At 38.7% G+C, this 10744-nt stretch overlaps 1 protein-coding gene across 1 annotated transcript in view; it reads right to left on the reverse strand.

Moving 5' to 3' along the window:
* The window catches only part of LOC106058060 (fatty acyl-CoA hydrolase precursor, medium chain-like), a 42118-nt gene extending 31602 nt beyond the window's left edge, over positions 1-10516 (reverse strand). Inside the window, exon 1 of the mRNA XM_056023325.1 lies at positions 10320-10516. The gene's annotated coding sequence lies outside the window, so the exon portion shown is untranslated. The remainder of the gene's footprint in view (positions 1-10319) is intronic.
* Positions 10517-10744: the final 228 nt, after the last annotated feature.

Below are 10744 nucleotides of genomic sequence, written 5' to 3' on the forward strand. Positions count from 1 at the left end.
GAGAAAGCTGACTATAGAGAAATGACAAGAGAGATGACTGAAGAGATGACCGAGGAGTTGATTGGAGAGATGACTGAGGAGATGACATGAGAGATGACTGAGGAGTTGATTGGAGAGATGACTAAGGAGATGGCTGAAGATATGATAGGACTGGAGATTAGAGAGACTAGAGAGATGAGTGGAGAGATAAGGAGAAAGCTGACTAGAGAGATGACTGGAGAGATTAGAGAGACTAGAGAGTTGGCTGGAGATATAAGGAGAAAGCTGACTAGAGAGATGACTGGAGAGATTAGAGAGACTAGAGAGATGGTTCGAGAGATTAGAGAGACTAGAGAGATGGCTGGAGAGATTAGAGAGACTAGAGAGATGACTGGAGAGATTAGAGAGACTAGAGAGATGGCAGGAAAGATAAGGAGAAAGCTGACTAGAGAGATGGCTGGAGAGATTAGAGAGACTAGAGAGATGACTGGAGAGATTAGAGAGACTAGAGAGATGGCTGGAGAGATTAGAGAGACTAGAGAGATGGCTGGAAAGATAAGGAGAAAGCTGACTAGAGAGATGACTGGAGAGATTAGAGAGACTAGAGAGATGGTTCGAGAGATTAGAGAGACTAGAGAGATGGCTGGAGAGATTAGAGAGACTAGAGAGATGGCTGGAAAGATAAGGAGAAAGCTGACTAGAGAGTTGGCTGGAGAGATTAGAGAGGCTAGAAAGATGGCTGGAGAGATAAGGAGAAAGCTGACTAGAGAGATGACTGAAAAGATGACTGAGGAGATGACTGGAGAGATGACCGAGAGATCAACTGTTGACAGAGACATTCATCAAATATATACAATAAGGCAAAGGTCTCGGATTCGGAACAAACAAACATTATAACTCCGCAGTTTATACAAACTCAACATAAATTGACCAACAAAACCTCACGCTAACATATGTCTTAAACTCCACGGACACTTATCATAAAATAATTCTTACCTTGCACAGTAGGCTACACGTCGATAAACAAAATAGTATGACGCAGGAGCCATGGAGTCTTACTGAGTCGAGTGGGTCATCGTGGTAGTCATAAATACATTAGGAGTAAAACCACGAGGACAGAACACTCAAGGATGCGAACCAGACCGTCTGCTGTTGTAAACCTATGTAGATGACATTGACTTGACAGCGCGCAAACTGCTAGAAATTTCGACAAAAATAGCATTTTATAGAAACCAGTCCAAAATAACTCAACATAATTTTGTTAGAGCTAGCATGAATTACAACTTGGAAGGGGGGATGGGGAGAGTACGGTGGCGGAAATCGAAGACTGAAAGCGATTGACATTGTATGAAAATGACATCAGTTTGGAGGAAATGACGTCAGCTTGGAGGAAATGACGCTAACTTGGCGCGCCCAGGATTAAAATGGTTTGAAAACAATGTGTGTTGGCAATGTGATGCATACATGTAACAATCAGTAGGTGTTAGACGTAGTTGGCTCATGCGTAGAGCCATTTCCCGACCCACAGTAGGCCTACTGGCTCAAGGGGCGTGGTCTAGCGTGGCACATCACTAAACCTTTGCAATGGCGTCCTGTTATTTGCGTAGTTTTTATTTCCGTTTTAAAAAAAGCGGGAAGAGGATGTAAAGGTCATCTGTTTTCTGTGGCCCAAGGTTTATGAAGGTGTCATATGGCCAGCACAACGACCAACCTCCTTTACTTTCTCCAACTAATGTCAGGTACCCATTAGATCTTTAGATCTGTCTCTCCAGTCATCTCTCCAGTCATCTCTCCTGTCATCTCTCCAGTCATCTCTTCAGTCATCTCTCCAGTCGTCTCTCCAGTCATCTCTTCAGTCATCTCTCCAGTCATCTCCCCAGTCATCTCTCCATTAATCTCTCCAGTCATCTCTCCAGTCATCTCTTCAGTCATCTCTCCAGTCATCTCTCCAGTCATCTCTTCAGACATCAGAGGCGCCGAAAGATCCCGAAATTAAAAGTCCCAGTCTTCACCAGGATTCGAACCCAAGACCTCGGTTTGGAAGCGAAGCGCTTTACCGCTCAGCCACCGCGCCTCCAGTTCCTCTTTAAACGCTAGAAATATATTACTGAAAATAGATCACTCACTGACTCTCGGTCAAACAGCTTTGTAATTTTGTTAAAAAAAAAAAAAAAAAAAAAACTTTAAAGATATAAAATGAATAGCTAATAATGACTCACACACGCTTACACCGGGTGTCTTCCTCCACACCTAAATGGTGATTAGTGCTACCCCCACACACTGACATGGGATACCCTCCCACACCTAGTGACGCCTACCTCATACACGCATCTATTTGCCCCACCACACACACACAAACACACTAATACAGTTGAATCATCTATTTTACACACACACACACAAAGTGCTTTAGTCTAGTCTAGCACAACTTTTATCTTATCTTCTTATCTTATATAATACAGACGTTACTTCAAAATACTTAGATAACTTTGGGCCAATCTCTTTTGTGACCATGTGGGAGAAGGGACAGTCTGGGAAAAGGATCACTGCTGGCTTTAGACAGGGATCAAACTCAAGCCCTCTTGATAGGTACTCAAGGTTTAACCCATTAACCGCCAAAACTTTATTACTGCATTAAATATACATTTTCTATTTAATATCAATTTCTATTGGTCAAACTAAGACACAGCAAAAAGAATTTTTGAAAAATTCCATGTAGTAACGATTCTGTGAGATGTACACTGGCAGTGTACGTAGCAGGAAGTGGCCCCGTGAGGAACATTATATAAAAAAAAATAATATTTTTTTTTTTACAATCTTTAAATGAAAACAGATTAGTTATAACATTGAAAAACACACAAATTAAGCATTTTAATGCAAAAATAGTTTATTTTAATGCTTTTTTTACTAAAAAATTATAACAATATAGTAAAAAAAATAGGCATCAAATGTACAACATTATCTGGTACTAACCAGTACTATCCAGATATATTTTTTACAACAACAAATAATAAAGCAATAGTGCGATATTCAAAGATCATGTCCATAAGCCAAGATTTTAATATTTGAAGTGCGGTTGAACCAAACATACTTTATATGCTAGTATATTCGTATATTCATATGCTTATCAGTTATGTAATAATCATAAATTCCATTTTTTTCTAATTCTTTTCATTGGGTCGCAGTCATAGTTTTGGCATTTTCAAGTTTGTTAGCTTTGATAAAGTCTATAGACTCAATTCCCTTGTCATATTAGCTCTGCTAATTAGCTGTACTAAATTGTGACTATATTGTAAAAAATAAGTTTACATAATAAATAACGGTGTCATAGAGATAAACATATTATGTTATCATATAACACAAGGACCTAATAACAAATTATAAGATTCTAATGTCACTGAAACTCAATCATGCTTCTATCTAATTCATTTATTTACTATTAGATATCAGGTTCTCATCTTGATTATTAATGATGACATTGTGAACTGTTAATATTTACTTGAGACCCTAAAAAATATTATAAATATCTAAAATTATTATTATATTTTTTTTCACATAACCATACATCAATAGGATTATAATTTGCTAATGGGACAAATATTTTTCTAAGTAGTCAGTTAAAATACTATAGCCTAGGAAAACTGCATGAAGTAAAATAAAACAAAACAAAACAAAATTTATAAAAGGAATTATTATATTATTGTTTATAATTTTTTCAAATAATAACCTTATAATCATCATAATTAGTTCTATAACTTGCAATTATAAGGGTGCGTATGTTGTATAGCAATAATATATGATAATATTGGTTAAAACAAGCAAATCTATGTTCTAAATAAAGTCTTGATCTATTTTGATTCAATATCAGGTGACCGAGCATCGCTCGGATGAATAATTTGTTAAGGAAGGATATTTACCCGAAGTTATTTTGGGAATATTGTTGTAATTACGAAAATGAACTATCGGGTAAACACTATCAATCCGAAGAGTTGCTTTTTAGTTCTTTCAGTTCTCAATGTAATTGTACATGGCGATAAGAATAGTAAGTCCCTATAGAAAAACACAGCTCACGTCTTAACGTTTTACATTGCTTCTTTCATGTAGAACTATTGGACTATTATAGGCTTGTAAGAAAGTCTTTGCAGTATAACTTCTAAAATGGTTACTTCATGAAATTTAATACTGCAATTAGTATATTCATTATGGCTCTGAGACATGGACACTTTACAGAAAAAACTAAGACTTCTTGAGTGCTTTCATTAAAGATGCTTGCGCTCCATCATGGACATACGGTGGCAGGACCCGCACTACAAACAGCGATGTCCTTGCCAACGCCGGTATGGACAGTATAGAGGGACTTCTTATGGTCCGACAGTTGCACTGGGTAGGGCACGTATCCCGTATGGGAGACGAACGAATGCCAAAGGCAGTCTTTTTTTGTGAGCTAAAATGTGGTCGACGTGACAGAAGCGCTCCACGGAAATTCTTCAAAGACCAGCTTAGTCGTCAACTTTTCTTGGCTGACATAGAAGAGAGCACCTGGTTGTATGTGGCCTCCGAACGAGACAGCTGGAGGTCTCTCACGAAGGCCGCGGGATACACATTTGAGACAAAAAGAAAATCTGCTCCCGAGAACAAACGCAGACGGCGAAAAGGAAAATCTAAATCGGCCACCTGCGGACAATGGTTATGCTTGCCCTGGATGTGGCAAAATATGTAGGTCACAGTTGGGGCTGCACAGCAAAGGGAAATACTGCATTCCTCACTTATCTTCGGACTCGAATTTCATACCATTTTGCAAGAATATCGCTGTTTGTATTGTGGTCTTTGGTGAAGTCGTTCAAGAAGTCTTAGTTGCTTTCTATAAAGTACTCATGTCTCAGATCCACATAGATGAGTTGAGAGAATACTGGTTGACACTTATTTTCGTAGACAGGCGAGCGATTTATTTCGCCACACTCTCGCTTGGAGGCGTCCAAAAGCACGACTATCCATGATCACATATCAAACTCTCTTTAAAGCAATGCGTCAATTGATTCAATGCTTCCCAGATAATGTGAAGTTATCTACCACTTTAAGGGATGTCTATGGCAGTGATCTTTGGGCTGAGTAGGTTTTATTGGGTGACTTTTGGAACATGACTTCTGTTTTACCGAGGTTTATAGGTTAACAAATAAAAAAAAGGCAGCAGCGTGATGAAAATTCGTTGACCGCGAGCTGGATATCATCAGGCCTATGCTGTCACAGTGGTGGACCCCGAAGGTTCAAAAGCCCCGCGCTAATTCTAGGTGTAAATTATTAAATTAAACCATTATAATTTATAATAGGGTTCCCGTGGTCTCCTTGTTTTCAAGGAGCTCCTGGAAATCTCCTGAAACTCATAAAAATGTCCTTAAAAAGACAAAATTGTCACTTTGGGGTGTCAATCAATATGGTAAACGCCAGTCCTACGCGTAATATAAAAAAACGGCATCGTCAGCTTTCATTTAATAAAAATGTAATGCAAATACGAATTTATTTTCTAATACAAAATCTTTATGTTCACTTATTATCCTTATCAATACCCTTACTGGTCCACGTGCAATCCTCATTTTTTTCACATAGGGCCCCGCAAATGTTAGGGCCGGCCCTGATTGTGCAAGTAAGGCATAGATAAGCTGTGTTATGACCATTTCCTACGTTTTGGTATTGGACAGCAGACTTCGAAGCTTAAACACATTGCAATAATTCACCAGCAAAATAATAACAAAGTAAAAGCTACCTACGGGTGTACGCAATTCAAGTGTAAACAATTTATAAAGCCTTTAAAACACAATAACTAATCATACATAAAGATATTTCATTATTTTTCTTCCATAGTTTCATAATGGATCAATGTAAATTAAGATGGTGCGCAAATGTTTAATTACGCCAATTGAATCATTAAAACTTTTTCTTGTTTGCGAAGAAATGTCTTAGTGTACTGATGTGAGCCTAGTGACGTAAGCGGTGTCAAGTTTTTTTTCCCATTGACGTCATATAGAAAATTTCATTCATAAAACATTCTAGCCAAAATAAATTTTTCGATAATGAGCCATTTTCAAACCGATATAACGATCGACCTTGAGTTTTCCCGATGTGGCCAATGAGTTGAGAATTTGTTTCTCACTATTATGCACATACCGTGAACTTTTAAAGAAAATCGTTAGAGCCGTTTTCGAAATAAAATTTATATATATATATATAAATATAAATATATATACATACATACATACAAGAATTGCTCGCTTAAGAGTATAGGATATATCAGTAATTGATTCCTACAGTGGCATATCCTGCCATGTACACTGGGAGTGGACGTTACAAAAAATTAAAATTTGAAAAGACCATGCTACAAATGTTTAATCTATTAATTAATTATAATACTAGAATACTTTATGTTTCTAAATCAATTAGTTTTATTTGAAAATATTTATATAAATGTGTTATTACTTACATTTTCCAAATCTAATTTTTAAAATCAGTTATGCAAGCAGTTTTTTAAAGAGAAAAAGCTAATTAGTTTGCATTATAAGTTAGACCTAATTTAAAATGAATAGTAATCTTATAAACTTCATTTTCATTAATATTTTTTTTGAGGATTCAAATAAGAGATTGAGCCTTTTCAAAACAATTGGATCAATTATAAGACATCAGTTAGGCCAAGGGAGGCGCGGTGGTAAAGCGCTTGGCTTCCGAACTGGGGGTCCGGGTTCAAATCCTGGTGAAGGCTGGGATTTTCAACTTTTGAATCTTTGGGCGCCTTTGAGTCCACTCAGCTCTAATGGGTACCTGACATTAGTTGGGGAAAAGTATATGCGGTTGGTCGTTGTGCTGGCTACATGACACCCTCGCTAATCGTAGGCCACAAAAACAGATGAACTTTACATAATATGTCCTATAGACCACAAGGTCTAAAAGGGGAACTAGTTAGGCCAGGTTCACATCTAACTTTACATTCACTTTCACCTATCCTTTGATCTGCGGGACCGTTGGGGCACTACACAAGATCTGTTAACATTCTTTCTCCATTCTTATCTCTCATTTGTCTTTGATATAATTTCATTTGCATGTTCTTTCTGAAAATATTGAAGCCTGCCTGGATGGACCTTTTCGGGGGCCGATTTTGAGTTTGTGTTTCCACACAAACTGTCTTTTGTAACCTTGTTTTTTATGTTTTACTCATTCTAATAACATCCTTGAAAGTCGAGTTTATATTATGTAAATAAGCATCATATTTTCCACATTCTACAAGCTCTTCCTATTATTGTTGCTAGTCAAGTTGTCAGTACCGAAATACTACTTATGAATGACATGCCTACGAGATATATGCCTACAGGGCCTACAGGCATCCTATAGTTAATGTCATCATGATAATTATCATTATATCAGTGACAGCCTCAAATGTGTGGCCCGCGACCCTTGTGACAGCTCTCCATCTGTCTCTTTCCTAGGCCATACAATATATATGTAGATAAGTTTTTCACTTCATATAAATCTAGTTTCATTCAAATTTGAAGGGAGGGGCGAATATTTAACAAGTATTTTGCATTTTGTTGTTATTTTTTTAAGCATTTAAGTAATGTATGATTGTTAGCTTGGGCGGACTGGGTGTCAGAATCGGCTCGGTCATTTTTATATAATCAGCCCCAATCATGGGCGTAGCCAGGGGGGGGGGTTCTTGGGGTTCAAACCCCCCCCCCCCGAAATGAAATACACCCCCCCTCGCAGGGGGGGGGGGGTACGGAATTAAGTGACTGATTTTTGCTTTCATTTTGTTTATTTTAGGTGAGATTTTAATACTAAATCATCACTTACCACAGCACGGCCGAGGCAGTTTTGAGTTAAAAACCCTCTACCAGGGGGTTTTGAGTTTAAATCCCCTTACCAGGGGGTTTTGAGATTTAAAAAAACCCTATCAGGGGGTTTTGAGATACAAATCCCTCTACCAGGGGACTTTGAGTTTAAAACCCCCTACAGGGGGTTTTGAATTTTAAACCCCCTACCAGAGGTTTTTGCAGTTAAATCCCCCTATTCTATAAAACAAAACAAAAAAATGCCAACAACAATCCCCAAATTCCAACAGCACAGTTAAGGAAGATTTTGATTTTAAAACCCCATCCAAAATTTACGATAAACCCCATCTTCAATATAAAAAAGCAAATTACACACTCAAAATTCTATGAGCGTAGCCAAAGGGGTTTTGAGTTTAACCCCCCCCCCCCCTTTCCATTTGGGGTTTGAAGCTAAAAAGTATCTCTTCAATATAAAAAAAAAGCAAATTACACACTATAAAATCTATGAGCGTAGCCAAAGGGGTTTTGAGTTTAAATCCCCCTCCTCCAGATGGCTTTTTCTTTAAAGTTTAAACCCCTCCAGATGGTTTTGAGTTTAAAATTCCCCTACAGAGCGTTTAGAGTTGAAAACCTCTCTCTTCAATATTATTTTAAAGCAAACTACAGTCACCAAATTCTAAGATCGTAGCTAAATGGGGTTTTGAATTAAAATCAAAACAAAAAAAAAACCCAGAGATTTTTTAGTTTAAAAATTGGACGAAAAAAAACTTTCCTTTTCGATATAAAATCTAAAGCGAAATACAGGCATGTAATTCCAAGAGCGTAGTCAAGAAAGGTTACAAATTTCTACCAGTGGCTTGGGCTCCATTAATTAAGTGTGAATAATATTCTGCCGAAATTGAAAATCATTAAATGTGTCTCAACAAAGATGGCTAAGACAGATTTTAGGAGTCAGTCATAGAGATCGGGTATAAATCAAAGAAATCATATGCCGAACTGGGAGTCGAATCCTTAGTAAGGTTGTGACAGAGCGTCGCATGAGGTTTTGCGGGACATGTTTTCCGACAAAATGAATTACGCAAAATAAGAGTTGCGGAAACAGCTTGCCGGAAAATGCGCCGAACGGTGCGAGGGGGTCTAAGTCAGTAAGAATAGCACATTAGGTTTTTGAAATAAAACTTTTAATAGCAAGATAATGCACTGTAGATACCTCAGAATATGCATTTTGTTGGCTTTCAATACCAGAAATAGTGCTCGGCGGAGGGGCTTCGCCCCGCGCTGGGGGAGCGCTGCGAACTCCCCCAGACCCCCTTGCTAGCAAGGGCGGGGAGTCTACAATAAACAATAAACGTCTTCCGAAAGGGTCAGAATGTAATAAAGATTAATTATGTACACACACACACACACATATATATATATATAATTTTTTTCCGCGGGGGGGGGGGAGGGAGGTCGGGGGGGGGATCCCCCCCCCCAAAACCCTCCCCGAAAAAAAATCCTGGCTACGCCCATGAGCCCCATAAATTGCATATCATAATGCTAACCCGAGTTGCGCACCGCCATTCAAGATAGTGCAGAAGGTGCGCACTGCCATAAACTAGACAGAAAAGGATGTTGACATTAGGAGAAGAACGATTTCCGCCCAAGTCTAGAGCCGAAATGAAGATGCTGTGTTCATATCCAATGTGTTTGTCATGTCTCCGTGTAAATAAACATTTATATCTCGTTGAGTTGCCTCACTTAAGTTATTACAATATGATGGGCACCTAAATATAGGCCATACCTGTCCACAAAATCATTATGTTAAGTTTGAGAATCGATAACTGTACACATGCATACAGAGAGCTCTATATTTTTACTAGAAACATAGGCCTACTGTTGCTTTTTAATCGTTAAGTGTGTAGGCCAGGGGTTCTCAACGTGTGGGTCGTGACCCCCTAGGGGGTCGATTGACGATTTGCTAGGGGTCGCCAAAGACCATCGAAAAAATGAATTGTTTTGTCAATTCTTCTATTGCTGTATGTGTGAGCGGAAAAGGGGGGGGGTCGCGGTAGAGCGGGGGATTGTAAAAAGGGGTCGCCGAGCTTAAAAGGTTGAGAACCGCTGGTGTAGGCCATAAAAAGATGAAGCCTACTAGTAGCACTATTTATTGATGCAGCATATTACACTATTTCGGAAAGTTTGTTAGATCAAATTAGTAGATCAAATCACTGTAGAGAGATTTCTTCTAAACACGATGCTCAGAAGGCCGCTTTTATAAGAGAATATTATTAAAACCGTAAACAGTTGAATACATAGGGGAATCCATGCGGCCCTTTCGTTGGCCCTTCCAGCCAATTTAGGTACCGGCCCACCGGGCATTAGCCAAAACGACCAAATAGCCAGTCCGCCCCTGATTGTTGGACTTACTTGGACACAGTCTAATAGCTAAGAAGATAGGCCTACAAAGAAGCTTATATTCTAGTATGAAATATACCTTAAAAAAAGAAAAACATGATTTTTGTAATTTAAACTTTAAACACTGACCTATATTACCGCTCACTCTGTGCACTTTCGTCACTAGCCTATGAAATCCACTCCTCACTGACCTATATTACCGCTTACTCTCGACACTAGCCTATGCAATCCACTCCACACTGACCTATATTACCGCTCACTCTGTGCGATCTCAAGACTAGCCTATGCAATCCACTCGTCAGGGTCATACAGGTAACTTAAAAGCTTGCTCGAGTCTTGACATCCTTAACAGAAGATAAGATGACATCACGTGACATACTTGTGTCACACACCACACCCCGCGAACCTGGCCGTCTCTTTGCCAGCAGACCCAAGACCAGCACTCTCAGGCTACACGCCCGGTTTGTACTTCACAATTATTTGTATCTTACTACGATACTGTCCTGTTAAGCCACGTGAGTACCAACAGGGATATTAACTCTTTGTCTCCTAAC

The sequence above is a fragment of the Biomphalaria glabrata genome, chromosome 3 (assembly GCF_947242115.1).
Source record: "Biomphalaria glabrata chromosome 3, xgBioGlab47.1, whole genome shotgun sequence".
Taxonomy (NCBI): domain Eukaryota; kingdom Metazoa; phylum Mollusca; class Gastropoda; family Planorbidae; genus Biomphalaria; species Biomphalaria glabrata.